Source organism: Hemiscyllium ocellatum, chromosome 25 (assembly GCF_020745735.1).
Source record: "Hemiscyllium ocellatum isolate sHemOce1 chromosome 25, sHemOce1.pat.X.cur, whole genome shotgun sequence".
NCBI classification, from domain to species: Eukaryota; Metazoa; Chordata; class Chondrichthyes; order Orectolobiformes; family Hemiscylliidae; genus Hemiscyllium; species Hemiscyllium ocellatum.
In genome coordinates this window covers 6,432,801-6,454,911 of record NC_083425.1, presented here as the reverse complement: position 1 = coordinate 6,454,911, position 22,111 = coordinate 6,432,801, and the positions used below count along the sequence as shown (strand labels likewise).

The following is a 22,111-nucleotide window of genomic DNA, read 5'->3' as shown; positions in this document are numbered from 1 at the left end:
TGGATAAGCTGTATAAAGGTTTTGACCGGAGATTTCCATAAGACCGTAAGACATAGGAGTGGAAGTAAGGCCATTCGGCCCATCGAGTCCACTCCGCCATTCAATTATGGCTGATGGACATTTCAACTCCACTTACCAGCGTTCTCCCCGTAGCCCTTTATTCCTCGGGACAACAAGAATCTATCAGGGGCCAAGGCAGTAATTATCATTGGTGTTGATCAGGGAGAAGAAATGCAGCATAGAGAATGTCATAGTATCCCTACCTCTAAGCCAGGAGACCAGGTTCAAGTCTCAACTGCCCCAGATGTGTGTAATAACATCTTTCCATAGGTTGTTTTGAAAATATTAATGCTTTATACTTTAAACAATGATATGGAAAACCTATTAAATCCACATTCTGGAAGTAATATGTCAAGCAACTGAAGTTCTCTTTCTCGGTATTGATAGCGCACTGAAATCCAAGCTGTCTGCTGACAGTGTCCTTTCAGCTGGTTGTTGCATCAAGCCTCCTATTCTGTTTTTTTTCTACACAGTTTCTTTGAAATAATGGGAATTTGAAACCCCTCTTTTAAGGATAGTTTGTACTAGCATTTTAATTGAGTATTAAATGTTGCTGTGCTTAAAAAGATCACAAGTACAAATTAGTATTTTGTACTCCCTTGTAGTTATAACATTGATCAGAATATGTAAAATATCCACATTGTTGCAGCCAAAAGTTGTGGTACACGTCGGTACCAATGACATAGTTAGGGAAAGGGGGGAAGGCCTGAGAAGAGAATATAGGGAGCTAGGTTGGAAGCTAGAAGGCAGGATGAACAAAGTAGTATTGCTACTGGTGCCACGTACTAATGAGCCGAGGAATAGAGAGCAAATGCAGCTGAACACGTAGGTACAGAGCTGGTGTAGGAGGGAGGACTTCGTTGGGACAACTTCTGGGGAAGGTGGGACCTGTACAAAGTGGATGGGTTGCATCTGAACTGGAGAGGCACCAATATCCTGGGCGAAACGTTTGCATGAGCTCTCTGGGTGGCTTTAAACTAGATGGGCAGGGCAATGAGAACCTGAGCTACAGATCAGATGATGGAGTTGGTACTGAACAGACAGATACAGCGTGCAGAGAATGGGAGGGGATAAAGGCACTTGGTAGGGAAAAGGTACAGTCAGTGTGATGTGTTAATGTGTGTCTATTTTAATATAAGAAGTGTCAGGAGTAAGGATGATGAACTCAGAGCATGGATCAATACTTAGAATTATTAGCAAGTTTTGAGAAGATTTCTAGCTCAGGTTGAGGTTCTGGATGTAGGTTTGCTCACTGAGCTGCAGTGTGTGTTGGCTCATTGAAATAATGTTCTGATGCAGCTTTGTTTGTGGATGAAAGCAGGAATTATCAGCAGTGTTTCACCTGAAGGCCCATTGAAGATGTTACCTAGTAGGGTGACAAAACGTCTGGAAATGAACTTTGCAGCTCAGTGAGCAAACCTACATCCAGAATCTCAACCTGAGCTCGGGATCTCATTGCCCTGTCCATCCAATTTAAAGCCTCCCAGAGAGCTCAAGCAAATGTTCCGCCCAGGATGTTGGTGCCCCTCCAGTTCAGATGCAACCCATCCACCTGGTAGAGGTCTCAGCTTCCCAAGAAGTTATCCCAACGAAGCCCTCCCTCCTACACCAACTCTGAAGCTATGTATTCAGCTGCATTTGCTCTCTATTCCTCGGCTCATTAGCATGTGGCACTACACAGAGCAGAGGAAAATCACCTACACCATGTATTCAAAAAGAATGGGTACCCAATGAACACCGATTTCTCAACAGCAAACCCAAACAAGCAGACAAAACACGTCCAGAAACTCTAACCACTCTTCCCTACATCAAAGACATCTCAGAAATGACTGCCAGACTACTCCGACCCCTTAGCATCATGGTAGCCCACAAACCCACCAACATACTAAAATAGCAGCTAATCAACTTGAAAGACCCTATACAGACAACAAACAAAAATAATGTCATTTACAAAATACCGTGCAAGAACTGTAACGAATACTACATTGGACAAACAGGCAGAAAACTAGCCACAAGGATACATGAACACCAACTAGCCACAAAACAACATGACCCTCTCTCACTAGTATCCTCACATAGAGATAAGGAAGGACACCACTTTGACTGGGACAACACATCCATCCTAGGACAAGCCAAACAGATACGCACGAGAATTCCTAGAAGCAGAGCATTTCAACTGGAACGCTTATCAATAAACACATTGAGTTAGACCCCATCTATCACCCCCTGGGGAAAAAGAACAGGAAATGACATCACCATAGGAGATTACATCACCAACCCAAAGAAACCCAAACATATAAATAGAAAGCAGACATTATCAGCAGTGCTTCACCTGAAGGCCTATTGAAGATGTTACTTAGTAGGGTGATGAAATGTCTGGAAATAAACCTTCTAGCTCAGCGAGCAAACCTAAATCCTGGTCTAGGAAAGTCAGTATGGGTGAAAGTCAGAAATAGGAAAGGAGAAGAAACCCAGCAGGTCTGGCAGCATCTGTAGAGAAAAGTCACTGGAGTCAAAACACTTTTTAAAAATTAGGAAATTAGAAAATAAAAAATAGATCTGTCACATCCTTCATTGTCTTATTTTCCAACTTGCAATGCAGCTTCATTGAGCCTTCGGATATTCATAAATAGTGTAAACACCTCTGCTTTGTGATGAGGTGTTAACCAATTGGATGAATCAGGCAGAATCTGCAAGTAAGCTTCCTGTCTTTAGTCAGTTATTTCCCATCTTTTTGACCATAGATCTTTCCGGAATGTGTGCTGGCATTGTTTTGTTTATTGCTCACTAGTGTGCAGTCAGGGGTATATGAGTGAGGCTAACGTGCAAGTTTTCTCCAGTTCCTCTCCTACTTTGTAAAATGTTTTGCCTTTTGAATGATTTTGGCTGGTTTGTAAAATGGGTATTGAGGAACTTAAAAGGGAGCAATCTTAGCTACTATTATTGATCTGCATCCCACTCCAACTTAAAATGAACATTAAAAACACACACATTTAAACATTTGGAGCTGTCAGTGTTCTGCCTGCTTATTTAACACCAATAATTTTCAAGTAATACAAGGCAAATGTTATGGTTGAAAGAAGTTTTTTTTGATTATTCTGGAAGGTGACATTGTTTGCAAGCAATAGCATTACAAGTGTAAATGGTTATTTTAGATTTTGTAAATTTTACCGATGCTGGGTAAGATGTTAAGCTAAAGTCCTGTTATACTTGTTTAGATGAGTGTCGAAAAATCACATTGAAGCCATTGAGGCATCAGTGGAGCCGGGGACCCATGGTTGTGGGGTGAGTGTGGGTTCAGCATGGAACCCAGCATCTGTATTGGTGACCAATGCTGGAAAATCTCAGCAGGTCTTGCAACATCTGTAAGGAGAGAACAGAGCCGACATTTCGAGTCTAACTGACCCTTTGTCAAAGCTTTTCTTTTGCAAGTACCTGTACTCCTGGAGGCTGCATACAGGGTGGAATTTGTGAATTTGTCAAATCCACAAGCTTTGACAAAGGATCAGTTAGACTTGGAAACGTCAGCTCTTTTCTCTCCTTACAGATGCTGCCAGACATGTTGAGATTTTCCAGCATTTTTTCTTTTGGTTTCAGATTCCAGCATCCACAGTAATTTGCTTTTCTCGGTATTGGTGAAGAGATGGTGCCTAAGGAGTGGCGACTCCTATGGTGGTGTATCTAGTGCAGGCGGTGAGGAGGTGGAGGAGGGGCAGCACGGGTGTCGTTGATGAGCTGATTTAGGACTGGGGACTCTGAGTTTTTTCTTTTATCCGTTTTGTTCTTAATCCAGCACCATTTTGAATAGTTTGTGGCGGCGATTGAAATTTTTCACTGGATCTTACTGGATTATTCACTGTGAAAGGCGAGTGACAATAAATAAAGCATTCATCATTCATTTAAAAATATAATTTATTATTCCAGTTCTGGCTAAGGTTTTTCCTTTATCTAACATTATCCCCAGTTCAGTATAATTTAGTTAATTATTCTCTCTGGGTTGTTATCCATAAATTAGCTGCTGTATTTGCAGTATGAATAGTTGCAATTTGGAGACAAGTTTTGACCAGGCTAGGAACATTATTGGGCAACTAGAGAAGAGTATTAATAATGAGCATGTAAGCACTGCCCGGCGCAAATGGTGGTAAGAGTTTGGAAATTGCTTCTACAAGTGGTGGTTGATAGCCAAGTTGTTGTTTTTAAGTCTGAGATTGAGATGCATTCTAACCAAAGGTATTTTGGGATGTGGGGTGAAGGTATTTTATGGACATGTCAGCCATCATCCTATTGAACAGGGAACATATTTTTAGATTTATCATTACACTGCCCTGAAGAAAGTTTTTTTTGTACTTCGGAATACCCTGAGGAAATGATGTACCATATCGAACTAAGTCTGTCCTTTCCATTTTCAGATAAAGATACATCTTTCACGGTCTTGTTTTACCATGCTTCTAGCTGCATCAAAACGTCTGAAAAGCATTAGCCAACAACCTATTCAATGCTGATTGGTGTGGAGCCAAAAACTTCTCTTACCTGAAAATTGCCACTGATATGATCTGACTTTGGAACAAATTGCCTAATAAAGCTTTGGTGTTAGTTATTAGTGACTGGCCCTTTGTTCAATGTTATCTTTCATCTTCTGTTTGTCTTTTTGAAAGAAGGTGACTTGGACAATGTAACACTCATTATAAAACTGGCTTTGACTTGGAAGGCTGTAATTCAATTGAATGAATTATTTCAATACTGTAAAAATGGTAGGGGAGAGCTATTGTGTGCCTTTACAGTTCTTTTACAGAACCATCCTTTACAATAGTAAATGGAGATCAAATAAACTTTACCATTTGAAATAAATCGGGCTGATGGTCCAAAAGCTGTGTAATCAGCTGCTACACAGTGACCAGGGTGCTAGTATAATGCAATGTGTGTCTAATACAGGTCGTGCTGCTATAACACTCATTTGTTAATGCAAATTTGCTGTAATGTGATTGATGAATTAGGGCTGCTGTTTCTACAGCGTAAACTTTAAAAATGTGTGTTGGCTGGAATGCGATTCTGGCGCCAACATTTTAAGCACTGTTTCTAAAGCATGATATTTCTGTTACACAGGGTTGCACAAGAACGCAACCATCGTGTGATAGAACAGCTGACTGTTCTATGATTTCCTTGTAATCTAATAGTGGATTGTTTGTATGTTAATGGGCAAAGGTGACCTTGGCGATGGTGGTGTCATCCTTGTCCTGAGTGGTGGTGGTGATGACATCAGGGGGTGATGCCTGAGTTGACCCCTTCACAGAATGTGTCTACACCTTGCTGTTGGGGACCAGAAAGCTGCTAAAACATCCCACTGAGAAGTTCTTCTGTGAAGCAGTTTTCCACCGATCAGGTGGCTCACACATTGAGGCAGGTCAAACGGGAACATGGAAGGTTTGAGTTATAAAGAAAAACTGGGACTTTTCGCACTGGAGCATAGGAGGTTGAGAGGTGACCTGATAAAAGTTTATAAAATAATGAGAGTTAAAGGTAGAATTGATGGTAGTGTCTTTTTCCCTGAGATGGGGAATTTCAACACCAGGGGGTACATTTTTTAAGATGAGATGAAAGAGATTTTAAAAAGTCACGAGGGGCAAATTTTTTTTTACACAGAGTGGTTCATGTGTGGAGTGAACTTCCTGATGAAGTAGTAGTGGTACAATTACTGTGTTTAAAAGATATTTGGATAAACATATGAATAGGAAAGATTTGGAGGGATATGGGCCAGGAGCAGACAGGTGGGACTAGTTTAGTTTGGGATTATATTCGACATGGAGTGGTTGGATCAAAGGGTCTGTTTCTGTTCTGTGTGAGTGCTGTAGGGTCTGTATAAAAGTTGGTCAGTTGGTCAAGAGGTTAGGGGTCTGAGCATCATGGTAGACCACAAACCCACCAACACACACAAAGAGCAGCTAATGACTTGAAAGACCCTACACAGACAACCAAGCAAAACTAATGTTATTTACGAAATACTGTGCAAGAACTGTAGCAAACACTACATTGGACAAAAAGGCAGAAAACTAGCCACCAGGATACATGAACATCAACTAGCCACAAAACGACATGACCCTCTCACTAGTATCCTGACATACAGATAAGGAAGGACACCATTTTGACTGGGACAACACATCCATCCTAGGACAAGCCAAACAGAGACACACGCGAGAATTCCTAGAAGCATGGTATTCCAACCGAAACTCCAGCAACAAACACATCGAGTTAGACCCCATCTCCCACCCCTTGAGAAAAAGAACAGGAAATGACATCACCAACCCAAAGAAACCCAAATATATAAATAGAAAGCAGGAATTATCAATAGTTCTTCACCCAGAGACCCACTGAAGATGTTACCTATTAGGCTGATGAAATGTCTGGAAATGAACCTTCCAGCTCAGCGAGCAAACCTACATGCGGAGGTAGATAGGGTGGTGATAAGGCATATAGGATGCTTGCCTTCGTTAGCAAGGGTATAGAAGACGGGAAGTCGTCTTACAATTTGATAAAACACTTGTTGGGCTTCAGATAGAATATTGTGGACAGTTCTGGTCTTCACACTAATAGAAAGACGTGATGGACGTTGCCTGCAATGAAAAGTCTCAGTAATGAGGAAGGACTGAGTAGGTTGGGTTTGTATTCCCTGGAACAGAGGAGGCTGTGGAATGGAAATCTGACTGAGGCATACAGAATTACGAGAGGCATAGACAGAGTAAATCATGAGAAGCTACTCCCCACAGCAGACAGGTCTGAGATCAGGACACAGGTTTAAGATGAGGAGTAAGTGATTTAAAGGAAATCTAAGGAACGATGTTTTCATCAAGAGGGTGATAGAAATATGGAATGTGATTCCTGAGAAGGTAGTGCAGGCAGGTACTCTTCGCAACATTTAAGAAACTTCTGGATGAGCACTTAAAATGCTAGGGTATAGTAGGCTGTGGTATAGATTAGTGTTTGCTTTGCATAGATGTGGTGGGGCAAAGGACCTATTTCTATGCTATATGATTCTGTCTCTGAGAATAGAAATGCCTTTAACTACATGACAGTTCCATTACAGCATATAGATGTTAGATTTTCAAAGAAGTGTTCACACAATAGGCAGTGTGTAGGAAAGAGAGAGGCCTAAGTTGGACATTGTAGGAAATGTAGTTCACGGCCTTGTGTCAGATTAGTTTGGGGCTGTCTCCTGCTTATGTTGGTAACTCATCTGGTTTTGAACTTGTTCTTAACAAATGTAAGAACTTCCCCTTCCTAGACCTTTCCATTTCTATCTCGGGCGACCGACTCAACACAGACATCTATTATAAACCGACTGACTCCCACAGCTACCTGGACTACACCTCCTCCCACCCTGCCCCCTGTAAAAACGCCATCCCATATTCCCAATTCCTTCGTCTCCGCCGCATCTGCTCCCAGGAGGACCAATTCCAACACCGCACAACCCAGATGGCCTCCTTCTTCAAGGACCGCAGATTCCCCCCAGACGTGATCGACGATGCCCTCCACCGCATCTCCTCCACTTCCCGCTCCTCCGCCCTTGAGCCCCGCTCCTCCAACCGCCACCAAGACAGAACCCCACTGGTTCTCACCTACCACCCCACCAACCTGCGCATACAACGTATTATCCGCCGCCATTTCCGCCACCTCCAAACGGACCCCACCACCAGGGATATATTTCCCTCCCCTCCCCTATCAGCGTTCCGCAAGGACCACTCCCTTCGTGACTCCCTTGTCAGATCCACACCCCCCACCAACCCAACCTCCACCCCCGGCACCTTCCCCTGCAACCGCAGGAAATGTAAAACTTGCGCCCACACCTCCACACTCACTTCCCTCCAAGGCCCCAAGGGATCCTTCCATATCCGCCACAAGTTCACCTGTACCTCCACACACATCATCTATTGCATCCGCTGCACCCGATGTGGCCTCCTCTATATTGGTGAGACAGGCCGCTTACTTGCGGAACGCTTCAGAGAACACGGCGGCACGGTGGCACAGTGGTTAGCACTGCTGCCTCACAGCGCCAGGGACCTGGGTTCAATTCCCGCCTCAGGCGACTGACTGTGTGGAGTTTGCACGTTCTCCCCGTGTCTGTGTGGGTTTCCTCCGGGTGCTCCGGTTTCCTCCCACAGTCCAAAGATGTGCGGGTCAGGTGAATTGGCTATGCTAAATTGCCCGTAGTGTTAGGTAAGGGGTATGTGTGGGGGTATGGGTGGGTTGCCGCTTCGGCGGGTCGGTGTGGACTTGTTGGGCCGAAGGGCCTGTTTCCACACTGTAAGTAATCTAAAACACCTCTGGGCCGCCCGAACCAACCAACCCAATCACCCCGTGGCTCAACACTTTAACTCCCCCTCCCACTCCACCGAGGACATGCAGGTCCTTGGACTCCTCCACCGGCAGAACACAACTACACGACGGCTGGAGGAGGAGCGCCTCATCTTCCGCCTGGGAGCCCTCCAACCACAAGGTATGAAATCAGATTTCTCCAGTTTCCTCATTTCCCCTCCCCCCACCTTGTCTCAGTCGGTTCCCTCAACTCAGCACCGCCCTCCTAACCTGCAATCCTCTTCCTGACCTCTCCGCCCCCACCCCACTCCGGCCTATCACCCTCACCTTGACCTCCTTCCACCTATCCCACCTCCATCGCCCCTCCCCCTAGTCCCTCCTCCCTACCTTTTATCTCAGCCTGCTTGGCTCTCTCTCTCTTATTCCTGATGAAGGGCTTATGCTCGAAACGTCGAATTCTCTATTCCTGAGATGCTGCCTAACCTGCTGTGCTTTGACCAGCAACACATTTGCAGCTGTGATCTCCAGCATCTGCAGACCTCATTTTTTACTTAACAAATGTACCCTTCATTGAGTGTTTGAAGTGTGTAGTGGTATTGTCCCTATTTCTGGACCAGGAGACCCAGGTTCAAGTTCCAATCAACCTCTCTGAACAGGCTGGTTGGAAAAAAATAGGGCAGATGTTGTGCCATGCGTAAGCTGTTATTTTGCTATCTTAGCTGGACGATTAACATTTTCTGTCTTTTCATGCACCCACTTTGAATAATTAACATTCTAATAAAGAACAAACATTGTGTAAATGTTGCTTGCTTGATTAATGTTTGCATAAATTGCATTTTCAGCTGGAAACCTGTTTGATTGCAGCTACAATGTTCTAATTAGCACACGTAAAGACAAAATCATTATTGACCTTGCTGCTAAAGTAATTACTGTGCAATATGGATGACCAGCGCTGAAAATGTGTTGCTGGTTAGAGCACAGCAGGTCAGGCAACATCCAAGGAACAGGAAATTCGACGTTTCGGGCAAAAGCCCTTCATCAGAGCTTTTGCCCGAAACGTCGAATTTCCTGTTCCTTGGAAGCTGCCTGACCTGCTGTGCTCTAGCCAGCAACACATTTTCAGCTCTGATCTCCAGCATCTGCAGTCCTCACTTTTTACTCAAATATGGATGACCACTCTGTTATACAAGTAAACATTTCCAATGGATCACCCTGTAACTAAAGTTGAGAAACAATTAAGTGTTTTTCAAATTAGTAGTTTATTACTGATTGTGTACAGTGTATTGTAGATGGGTGATTATGTGACAAGGATTCTTCTGCTAAAGTAATGCCATATCTGGACTGTGTATGTGCATCTCTTACGTAAAGATTCAACTGTGCTGGACTGTGGGTGTAAGACAAGTAGCAGCAACAAAAAGGGAATGGCCATAGAATTGAACACATCCACATGGAGTTAGCAGTGGTATCGGTACCAAGCTGTGACTGGACCTGCTATAGGCATAACCAAGCTACAATGTGGAAGCAGCACTGGCGTGTGGACAGCTTCACCATGGAGCAGATGCTGGAAAAGCATTATGCCACTAGGTTTCCAACCCTGTCCTGATATTTCTATGGAAAGGCTACTAATATCCGATAAATACCTGAGAATTGGGGATAACTTTCTACTGTTCCAAGTCATATCAAGCACAGAGCTGGAAATGTGTTGCTGGAAAAGCACAGCAGGTCAGGCAGCATCCAAGGAACAGGAAATTTGATAAGATATCAAGCACAGAGATTGTTGGAGATAAGTCCCCACCTGTTCTTGAAGGATTGACCATTTTCAACTGCTTTATCAATGACCTTCCCTTCATGGTAGGGTCACAAATGTTATTTGCAACTCCTCCGATAATGTGACAGTCTGTACCTGTGTGCAGTGAGATTTGAACAACATTCAGGCTTGGTCTGACATTCTGGGACTTAACATTAAGCTGAAAATGAATTCGACCAGCTGTATAAATACTGCAACTCCATGAAAAGATCAGAGTTTAGGTATTCCGTTTAATACAACTCACTTGCCTCAGTGTGTGTAAATCTCTCAGCATTCAACACCATCCAGGACAAAACAATCCAAATGACAAAACAGATAATCTACTTATCAAGTCATTTGTGGAGTTTGCTGCTTCTAGATTGGTTGCTATCTTTTTAGTAATTCATGGGATGTGGCCATTTCTGGTTAGGTTTCTGTGTGCTTATGGGTGCCAGAGTCTTCAAGCAGTCAGATCACTTGTATGCAAGAAGTTTATGTTTGAGTGATAGTTTTTATCTGCTCAGGTGGTTAGCTGATTCTAATCATTGTTTAGATTTTTGCAATAGTGTTCAATATTCTCAACAATAAGATGCTACAGCAGTCACGTTAAGGAAAAAATAGAATGTCTTAGGGAACTTGATGTTTCTGCTGCTCCTGTCAGGAGGTCTGCTATCACGTTTGTCCAACTTGTGCAATCCTCATGCATTCTTGGAAATTTGTCAGCACCTCTGTCACAACTGACATCCGACTAAGTCTATGTTGCCCCCCCCCCCCCCCCACCGATTGCCTCCAATTTGCCCTCGAGGTGCAATCTCTGTAGCTTTTCGCCTCTGGGCAAATGGCCAAAATATTGAGGTTTTCTGAATTTAGTTGTTTTACGCTTGCAATTTCAAGCACCTGTTCACTTGTCCTCAGTCTATGGAATTCAGGATGCTGGGTCACTGAATAAATTTAAGGAGAAGACATTTTTAATTATTAAAGGGTTGAAAGGTTATGGAGAGCAGACAGGACAGTGGTTTGAGGTCAAGATGAAATCAGCTATGATCATATAAAATGGAGCAGTAGGCATGAGATGCAGAATAGCCTACTCCCGCTCCTAGGTGTAGAGTTATAGCGTTTTAGGGATATGGGCCAAGTGCTGGCCAATGGGGCTAGATTAGGTTAGGATTTCTGGTTGGCACGGACGAGTTGGACTGAAGGCTCGGTTCTTTATTCTCTGTGGAATGTTTAGCATGTTTCTGAACATTCACATTTGAAAAGCCTCCACATTCTCCGTGGGAAAGTGGACAGAAGGTAACATATTTGTTCACATCCTTTATCTTCACTGTTAATCATGAAACCATACAGTACAGAAGAGGCCCTTTGGCCCATCAAGTCTTTACTGCCAAAGTTACATTACAGCAACCTTCCAGCACTAAACCAGTACTCATGATGTGATGAAGTTGAAGTGCTAATCCAAGTACTTTAAAAACTGAGAGATACCCACCTCAACTACCCTCTCAGTGCATCCCAGACCCCCACCACCTTCTGGGTGAAAAAAAACTTTTCCTTAAATCCCCTGTAAACCTGTTGCCTTTCACCTTAAAACTTATACCCCCTTGTTAGTTGACCTTTTGACTAAGGGGAACAACTGCTTTCTGTTCATCCTGTCCACGACCCTCACTATCATATACACCTCTATTACATCGCACTTCAACCTTCTCAACTTCAAAGATAATAACAGCCTCTTTTCACAGCTAAAGTGATCCACCTCAGGCAGCAACCTGGTGAATTTCCTCTGCCTCCTCCAGTGTAGTCACATCCTGGGCAGCATGATGGCTCAGTGTTTAGCACTGCTGCCCCATCGCACAGGGGACCCCAGGTTTAATTCCAACTTTAGATGACTCTCTGTGTGCTGTTTGCACATTCTCCCCACGTTTGCCTGCGTTTCTGCAGTGTGCACCAGCTTCCTCCCACAGTTCAAAGATGTGCAGGTTAAATGGATTGGCCATGGGAAATGTGGATAATGGAGCTAGGGTACAGGTCTGAGTTTGTGTGGGCTGCTCTTTAGAGGGTTGCTGTAGACTTGAAGGGCTGAATGGCCTCTTTCCACACATAAAACATAGAACTGTGCAGCATAGAATGGGCCCTTTGACCCATGATGTTGTGCTGAACATAACAGCAAATTAAAGTAATTCTTCTGCCTGCCCTTGGTCCATATCCCTCTGTTCCTTGCACTGTTGGGATTCTGTAATCCTTCCAATAATACAAAGGCCAGAATTGCATACAGTACTCCAGCTATGACCAAAGACCTATATGACTCCAACATTAGAGCAGGGAGGTTCTAATCTATGCTGTGACTTATAAAAGCAAGTGTCCCACATGCTGTCTGAACCACCCTATTAACCTGCCCTACCACTTTCCAAGATCTGTGGAAAAGCTGCCAAAGATCCCTCTGTTCTTTTGAGCTTCTTTGTGTCCTGCCATTTATTGAGTATTTTTTTGTCTTGTTACTTCTTCCAAAGCACATGACCTTACACTTTGAAGAATTAAAATTTGTTCTGCCACTGATCTGCTCCTTTGACCAATCCATTTAAATCCTCCTGTAGGATAAGACATTTTTCCTCTCTGCCAATCACCCAGCCAGTCTTTGTGTCATCCGCACACCTATCTTCTTATCAGTGTTTGCTTACATACATCACAAACAATAAGTGACCCAGTACTGATCCCTGTGGTACACCACTGGACCCAGGCCTCCAGTCTGACAAACCGCCTTCTATCACCACCCTCTGGTCTCCTATCACTAAGCCAATTACTTCTGGCTGTCTATCCTCCTGGTTGAGCAGAAGCTGATGGCTGATACCCATGGGAATGGCTTCAACCGGGACCTTGGGTTCATGTCACACTATAGGTGACCCCACTACACACACCCCCAACGCAGACCCTCCCTCATACACAAGCGCTCTCTCATATGCACACACATACACCCCACGCAGTCTCACCGACACACTCACCTCATCACACTCACGCACACGTTTAACCAAGCGTGTGGACACACTCTACCATGTGCACTCACACCCACAAGCACGTACACATGTGCACACTCAATCTGATGCCCCCAAATGCGCGCGCACAAGCTTATGGGGTGTTTTTGAAGAATTACATTTTTTATTTTGCTCAAAAACTGCATGAATCCATGTAAAACCCTGACCTGTCCTACTTGTTCATCTTCCTCCCCATCTATCCACTCCACCCTCCTCTCCGCCCTATCACCATTACCCCTCCACCTTCATCTACCTATTGCATTCTCAGCTACCTCCCCCCAGCCCCACATCCCTCCCCAGCCCCACCCACCTCCCATTTATCTCTCCACCCCTTGGCTCACGAGCCTCTTTACTGATGAAGGGCTTCTGCCTGAAGTGTCAATTCTCCTGCACTTCGGATGCTGCCTGATCTGTGCTTTTCCAGCACCACACACTCGATGTGATATCCCTCTGAATCTTACCTGTCCATGTAACTGTCCGAATGTCTTTGAAATGTTGTCGTTGTACCCACCTCTACCACTTCCTCTGACAGCTCCTGTTATCTTTCATTTTAAATGGACAGACTTATCTATTTCTTTGGCATGACACTGTCAGCTTCAGTTTTCAGTTTAGTTTCTTACGTTGTTTATCTTCCAGCTACCATTTTTTTCAATCCTATTCCATCTATATGCACAACAAATATTCACAATTACATGTACTTCCAGTGGTAAAAACTGAAGGTAAAATTATAACTTACAATATGCTGACAACGCAGCAGTACTTGCAGAATTGGACGAGGCCCTACAAAATATTGTGGGTCAAGTAAAATCTTCTAGCAGTTCTGAATGTGGATTGTGTATCAGCACCAGTCGTGCAGGAATATTTTTACTGTTTACATTACTGGGACCGATCCAACTGTTTGGACTCCTAATTTTCAAATAAATATGTTGCGTTATGAACAGAGACTTGTAGGATCTAAATAAACCATAGTTAATCTTTAACTGAATTATGCTTACATTGATATCATGTACTACAACCATCATAAACACTTACGGAAGTAAATAGTGATATGTAGTTCTCTTAACCATGAGCTCTGAATTTAGTACTTGTGTAGTTAGTGTTTCCATAAGATATAGGAGCAGAATTAGGCCATTCAGCCCTTTGAATCTGCTCTACCATTCAATCATGGCTGATAGATTTCTTCTCAATCCCGTTCTCTTCCCTTCTCCCTCTCATCCTTGATCCCTTTCCTAATCAAGAATCCATCTGTCTCTGTCTTCAACAAACTCAGTGACGTGGCCTCCACAGCCTTCTGCAGCAATGAGTTCCACAGATTCTTGCTCTGGCTGAAGAAATTCTTCCTTATCTCCATTTTAAAGGGTAGTTCCTTCACTCTAAGGCTGTGCCCTCAGGTCCTAGTCTCTGTTACTAGTGGGAACATCTCTCCAGATCCACTCTATCTAAGCCTCTGTGTTCTTGAGGGTGTAGGTTTGCTCGCTGAGCTGTAGGTTTGATACCCAGACGTTTCGTTACCTGGCTAGGTAACATCATCAGTGGCGACCTCCAAGTGAAGCGAAGTTGTTGTCTCCTGCTTTCTATTTATATCTTTCTCCTGGATGGGGTTCCTGGGGTTTGTGGTGATGTCATTTCCTGTTCGTTTTCTGAGGGGTTGATAGATGCCATCTAGGTCTATGTGTTTGTTTATGGCGTTGTGGTTGGAGTGTCAGGCCTCTAGGAATTCTCTGGCATGTCTTTGCTTAGCCTGTCCCAGGATAGATGTGTTGTCCCAGTCGAAATGGTGTTTTTTTTCATCTGCGTGTAGGACTACGAGGGAGAGAGGGTCGTGTGTTTTTTGTGGCTAGCTGGTGTTCAAGCATCCTGGTGGCTAACTTTCTTCCTGTTTGTCCTACGTAGTGTTTGTGCAAGTCCTTGCAAGGAATTTTGTAAATGATGTTGGTTTTGTCCATGGGATGTACTGGGTCTTTTAAGTTCGTTAGTTTTTGTTTGAGAGTGTTGGTGCGTTTATGTGCTACTAGGATTCCGAGGGGTCGTAATAGTCTGGCTGTCATTTTTGAAACTTCTTTGATGTATGGTAAGGTGGTTAGGGTTTCTGGCTGTGTTTGGTCTGCTTGTCGTGGTTTGTTCTTGAGGAATACTGCACACTGTATGCCATCTATCAACCCCTCAGAAAATGAACAAGAAATGACATCACCACAAACCCCAGGAACCCCATCCAGGAGAAAGATATAAATAGAAAGCAGGAGACAACAGCTTCGCTTCACTTGGAGGTCGCCACTGATGATGTTACCTAGCCAGGTAATGAAACGTCTGGATATCAAACCTACAGCTCAGCGAGCAAACCTACACCCTAAACCTCAACCTGAGCTCCAAACCTTTACAATCCTCTGTGTTCTGTAAGTTTCAATGAGAACCTCCCTTAACCTTCGAAACTCCATTGAGTGTAGACCCAGAGTCCTCAACTGCTCCTTATGTGACAAGCTCTTTATGCCTGGAGTCATTCTTGTGAAGCTCGTCCAATGTCAGCACATCCTCCCTTAGATACGGGGCCCACAAACTGCTCACCATTTTGTACATAGCTGCTCTCAGAAAAACTCCTGAATCTATATGTTGCTAACTCTAATATCCTCAACATAGTATCTTCAGAAATTGAAAAGAATTGTTCCATTTTTTGAAATCATTTGCTTTGTTGTATTTTAACATTACTTTCTTGATAAGTATTTATTTAGCGGGGTAAAATTTTGAGATTCTAATAATCCACCCATTCTTCGGCTAGAATTTGAGAATTAGCAGGAATCGCTATTGGTGATTCTGTGCCAATGATATCAATTCGGAAAGGGGTGAAAATATTGAACTGGTAATTTTTGTCAAAGCACTGGAGCCACTGTTTAATATGTGCGAACTGAGCTACAACTCACTTATGTTTCTGTTTGCAGCCTGTTACAGTTTATTATGTAGCATGCTGTAGTGCAACAACTGATGGAATGGATTTCGGTTTATTTCGGTTCTTCCAGTTGGACTGTGGGTGCACACAAGCCGTTTAATCCTTTTATTATTTAAAATCTCTTTTCTAATTTACATAAATATTGTTTGTATTTTACATGCAGCAAAGTACTGCCTTCAGTCATTTGGTAGAAGTCAGCATATCAACAACAATCAGCGTTATAATGCGGCATGTGTTCGATGGAAACCCAAACAGGAAAAGCTGAGTAGTCCTGGTCAGCAGTTTGGTATCTGAATTCGGTGTAAAGGTTGCTGTTATTGTTCTCATGGTTTCTTTTTGTCAGAACTTGGGTCTTTTACCACATTCCTTCTCTCTTCTTTGAAATATATGAAATATAGTTCATAGGAGAGTGACCAAGACACGTATTTCCTGGCGTTCCTTATTTATAGTCTTCTCCATGCACTCGTCTAGGACCTCGTGGAAAATGTTTTGTGAAATAATTTTTAGTGCCTGAACTAGAATAGTAATATGTTGCTTGAGAAATATAACTCGTAACATTGCAATGTTTTAATAAATTGACTATAGGTCAATACCAGACTTTAAATCATGTTTTAACAATCTAGTGAAGCACCATTGGGTGTTTCTTTTTTATGTTAAATGTGCGATGTAAATGAAAGTTGTTGGGTATTGTCTCTTATAAAAGGCACTATATTATGTAGTACAAAACCTGCTGAGTGCCATACCGCAATGTCAGCTGAGTGTTTTGTTGTCAAATCTGAAATGGAATTTAAACTTTCTGATTTAGAGTCAAGAATACTATCCACTTCCTGATGAAGGGCTTATGCCCGAAACGTCGAATTTCCTATTCCTTGGATGCTGCCTAACCTGCTGTGCTTTAACCAGCAACACATTTTCAGCTGTGATCTCCAGCATCTGCAGACCTCATTTTTTACCCTAATACTATCCACTTGCCTCGGCAGGCATGAGCTGAGACGTTTCTTCTGCTGTAACCAAATTTGCACGAATGTCAGAACAGATCCTCATAGTATATCTCCAATTCTGAGGTTATTGCCGTTAGGTATGTTTCAACTGCAAATACATTGTTTTCTCTCCAGAACAGTATTTTAATGTCACTAATTTGTTATGGTAAAATGTTTTGATCTTGGTTTATTGATTCACTTTGACATTTCATTATTCTATGTTAATTGTTTTGACTATCCCATTGGAGTTGTGAACCACCTTGAGGATTTCTGTATCTCAGGTATTTTATGCCTATGCAGAGTGTACAAATCAATTTACCCATCGTTACATCTTTATCAGCTATAGCTATTTAAATTATCTGTTTAGATTCTGAATACCGCCTTTAGTACAAAGATTCAATTTAACAGTTAATACTGCTGAAAATGCCTGGGGCAGGGACAGCGCTCCGAAAGCTGCCTGGGGAAGGGACAGCGCTCCGAAAGCTGCCTGGGGAAGGGGCAGCGCTCCGAAAGCTGCCTGGGGCAGGGACAGCGCTCCGAAAGCTGCCTGGGGCAGGGACAGCGCTCCGAAAGCTGCCTGGGGCAGGGACAGCGCTCCGAAAGCTGCCTGGGGCAGGGACAGCGCTCCGAAAGCTGCCTGGGGCAGGGACAGCGCTCCGAAAGCTGCCTGGGGAAGGGACAGCGCTCTGAAAGCTGCCTGGGGAAGGGACAGCGCTCTGAAAGCTGCCTGGGGAAGGGACAGCGCTCTGAAAGCTGCCTGGGGCAGGGACAGCGCTCCGAAAGCTTGCAGTTTCAAGTAAACCTGTTGGACCATAACCCAGTGTCGTTTGGTTTTTGTCTGTGCAAAAATCTAGATCTTAAACATCCCCCACGTTTACATGATGTAGAACGGTATTGTTCTCTTGCTGAATGTTATACATTGGTTATTATGTTTAAATTTTTCCATGTTGTCTGTTTATCTACCTGTACTCTTCTAATTCTTTTCCACTTGATGAGAATGCTTGTGTCAATTGAACTCCATCCTTGGAGTGACATTTAGAAGGACGGGGAGATTGGTACATTGGTAAATGGGCCTCCTCCCCACTTTCCCTCCAATGGGCACTCCCTCTTTATAGTGGAGTAGGACTCTGCATTGATTCCGCCCCTGGTGAGGTCTTAGAAGGAATCAGGTAGGACAAGGGCAGCCCATACCTTTCCCACAAAATTCTCCTCTCCCTCCCAATCCTATGTTATTCTCACATGATGTCTGACTGAGAGATCAGATTTACATACATTTTGGAGAGGCGAGGATTGATTGGAGACGGTCAGTATTGTTTCATGTGTGAGAAATCGTGTCTCTCAAACTTGATTAAGTTTTTTGAGGAAGTAACAAAGAAGGTTGAGGGCAGAGTGGTAGACGCTGTTTGCTTGGACTTTAGTAAGCTTTTGATAAGTTTCTGCATGCTATACTAATTAGTGAAGTTAGCTCACGTGGGATTCAGGGTGAGATTGTAAATTGAATACAAAATTGACTTGATGGCAGGAGAGTGAGTGGTGGTGGAGGGTCGTATTTCAGACTGGAGGCCAGTGACCAGTGCTGTCCCTCCGGGATCAGTGCTGGTTCCACTTTTGTTCATCATTTATATGGTGATTTGGAGAGAATATTGAAGGCATGGTTAGTAAGTTTGCAGATGACACCAAAATTGGTTGTTTGGTGGACAGTGAAGAAGGTTATCGAAGATAACAAAGTGATCTTGATTAATTGGGTCAATGAGCTGAGGTGTGGCAGATTTGGATAAATACAAACTATTGCATTTTGGTAAGACAAACAAGGACAGGACGTGTACAATTAAAAGTAGGGCCTTGGGTAGCCTTGTAGAACAGAGGGGTTTGGTACATAATTCTTAGAAGTTTATGTCACATACAGATAGGGTGGATAAGACATTTAGCACACTTGCCTTCATTGTTCAGACCTTTGAATGTAGGAGTTGGAACGTTATGTTGAGGTTGTATAGGATGATGGTGAGGCTCATCTAGAGTAGTGTGTGTGGTTCTGGTCACCCTGTTATAGGAAGGATGCTGTTAAACAGGTGCGGCTTCAGAAAAGATTTGCCAGGGCGTTGCCAGGAATGGAGTGTTTGAGGTATAAGGAGATTAGATTCCCCATAGTATGGAAACAGGCCCTTCAGTCCAACAAGTCCACACTGACCCTCTGGTGAGTAACCCATCCAGACACATTCCCCCAGCCTGTATTTACCCCTGACTAATGCACCTGACACTATGGGTAATTTAGCATGGCCAATTCACCTGACCTGCACATCTTTGGATTGTGGGAGGAAACCGGAGCACCCGGAGGAAACCTACGCAGACACTGGGAGAATGTGCAATCTCTGCACAGACAGTCACCCGAGGCTGGAATCAAACCCAGGTCCCTGGCACTGTGAGGCAGCTATGCTAACCACTGAGCCACCATACTGCCCCAAAGAAATGGGATAGGCTGGGATTTTTTTTTGTTGGAGCGTAGGAGGTTGTGGGGTGACCTTATAAGGTGAATGACAAGGGTCTTTCCAATGGGTAGGGGGGACATACTTTTAAGGTGAAGAGAAAGATTTAAAAAGGAAATGAGGGACAACTTTTTTACACGGAGTGGATTGTGTGTGGAATGAACTGCCAGAGGAAGTAGTGCATGGAGGTACAGTTAGAATGTTCAGAAGACATTTGGATAAATAAAAGGTTTGGAGGGATATGGGTCAGGAGCAGGCCAATGGGGTTAGTTTAGTTTGGAAACATGGTTGGCATGGACAAGTTGGACTGAAGGGTCTGTTTCTATGCTGTATGACTCTTGGGAGAGTAGGTGAAAGTGAGGACTACAGATGCTGGAGATTAGAATCAAGAGTGTTATGTTGGAAAAGCACAGGTCAGGCAGCATCCAAGGAGCAGGAAAATCGACATTTCAGGCAAAAGCCCTTCATCAGGAATGCCTTAAACATCGATTTTTCTGATCCTCGGATGCTGCTTGACCTGTTGAGCTTTTCCAGCACCATGCTTTTGACTCTTAGGAGAGTAGGGCAGTGGATGTTATCTGTGTGGATAAAAAATGAGGTCTGCAGATGCTGGAGATCACAGTTGAAAATGTGTTGCTGGTTAAAGCACAGCAGGTTAGGTAGCATCCAAGGAATAGGTGGACTTGACTAAGTGGACAGAGCTGTCTGGGATTTTGGTGTCAGGAGGAGTGTTGTCAGCTCAGCTTTTCAGGTGATAGACTCAGGCTCTACATGTTTGTAGAACTTCCTGTACAATCATATAAAACTGCAGTATCTCCCTTTCTAGGTGTGATCAGCTAGTGTTTAGTATTGCTATGCATTGTGTGTTTTAGCTTGTTTTCTGTAGTTAAGTGGGACCAGGTGGAGAATGGCTTTGCACAATGAGTGCTGAGTAAGAATGCACCAACAGTGAACTCTGACAGAAGCTACAAGCCTTTCCCTTTGAAGTGAGTGAGAAGGGGACCAGCTGCTGATCTTCAGCTTTACCTGTTGGTTTCACTGAAGCACTTGGAAGGTACCCACAGTTTCTGGAGTCATCATTGTTTTAAACTCTTGTGAACTTTCAATATTTAATTGATGGGATACTGGATGTTTGTGTTTGTATTTGAAAATGTTTTAATTGATATTAAATATGAAAGATAATTAATCTCAGAAATACTGAAGCAGTAATGTGTGCGTATGCATGTTACTTTCCTTCTTTGTAAACTGATGGTATAAATATTGACTAGGGCAAGCTTGCCTGATCTGAGTGCTTCCAGCATTATCTATTTTATTTCAGATTTTCAGTATTTGTAGTATTTTCTTTTGCTGTTGTGCTTGCAGTTCATAAATTTTCAAGCTATGCCATAGCTGGGTCTGAAAAACAGCAATAACAAGTAGCTGCGATAATCTATTGTTGTATAAAATCTTGCTGCATAACAAGGTGCGGAGCAAAACTGCAGATGGGTTTGATCGTGTCAGTTTCAGATGAGGAAATCTTTGCGGTATCAGTGGGATTTAGGTAGTTGAGGAGATGGAGGGTGGGTAGGTGGTGGTACAGCAAGATATGGTGTGGAAGCAGCTTCCTTAAACGTGGCATCTTTGTGCAAGACAGATTAATTGAGCTGTGTGTGTTTCTGGCATGGGTCCTCTGTTGTTCAGAAACAAATCTTTGCAGAAGCTCTTGGTATCTGCATTTAGAACTATAACGGGTGTGAATACTGACTGGGGAAAATGCAGTCAGTACCAAGGGACAAGCTGATGCTCTGATTCTGATTTAGAAGCAGAAAAGCAATAATAGAACAGTGCCTTCTGGAACCTTTCAGATTTGCCTTGTGCAGTAGACCATAAAGGACATTGCAAAGTTGGATTGAACTTCTGTTACCTTGACGCTGTTGGGTGAAGTGAGAGTAAGGGCAGAGCTTGTGCATAAAATGTAATTCTTGATGAAGTAGCTGTGTTTCTAAGACTGGTTTTCATTGAACAAATTCTTATGTTGAGTTCACAAAATCATTGCTATGTATTTAATTCCTTTATTATAGCCTGTTACTCCCAATGGAATATCTGTCGAGCTAAATTACAGTATTAAGTGATTATGGCCTCCGCATTTGGATAATCCAGTATGCGATTGGAAATTAAACTGAGCATAAACAGTCTAACAGTTTGCAACTACCTTAGATTCATGATTCCTTCCCTCCCATATCATATCTAATATTTCAAAACTGTTGACAAAGCCATGACATATAAGCAGAAATTGACCATTGGCTCCTCGTGTTACTCTGCTGTTCAGAGATTGATGTTCTGATAACCCTCAACTCCACTTTCCTATATTTTTCCCCCATACAGGGCTCCTTTGCAGATAAGAATTCTGTCTGTCTTAGCCTTAATCACATTTAATGACCCCATCTTTACAATACTTTGTGGTAAGGAATTCCACGAATTCATTACCCTCTGAGGAAAACGATCCTCCTCCTCTCCATCATAAATGGGTGACTCCTTAAATCAGGAAGCTG

At 43.3% G+C, this 22,111-nt stretch overlaps 1 protein-coding gene across 1 annotated transcript in view; it reads left to right on the top strand.

Moving 5' to 3' along the window:
* LOC132827910 (serine/threonine-protein kinase/endoribonuclease IRE1-like) overlaps positions 1 to 22,111 on the top strand; it is a 91,775-nt gene that overhangs the window by 12,148 nt on the left and 57,516 nt on the right. The gene's annotated exons all lie outside the window — the stretch shown is intronic.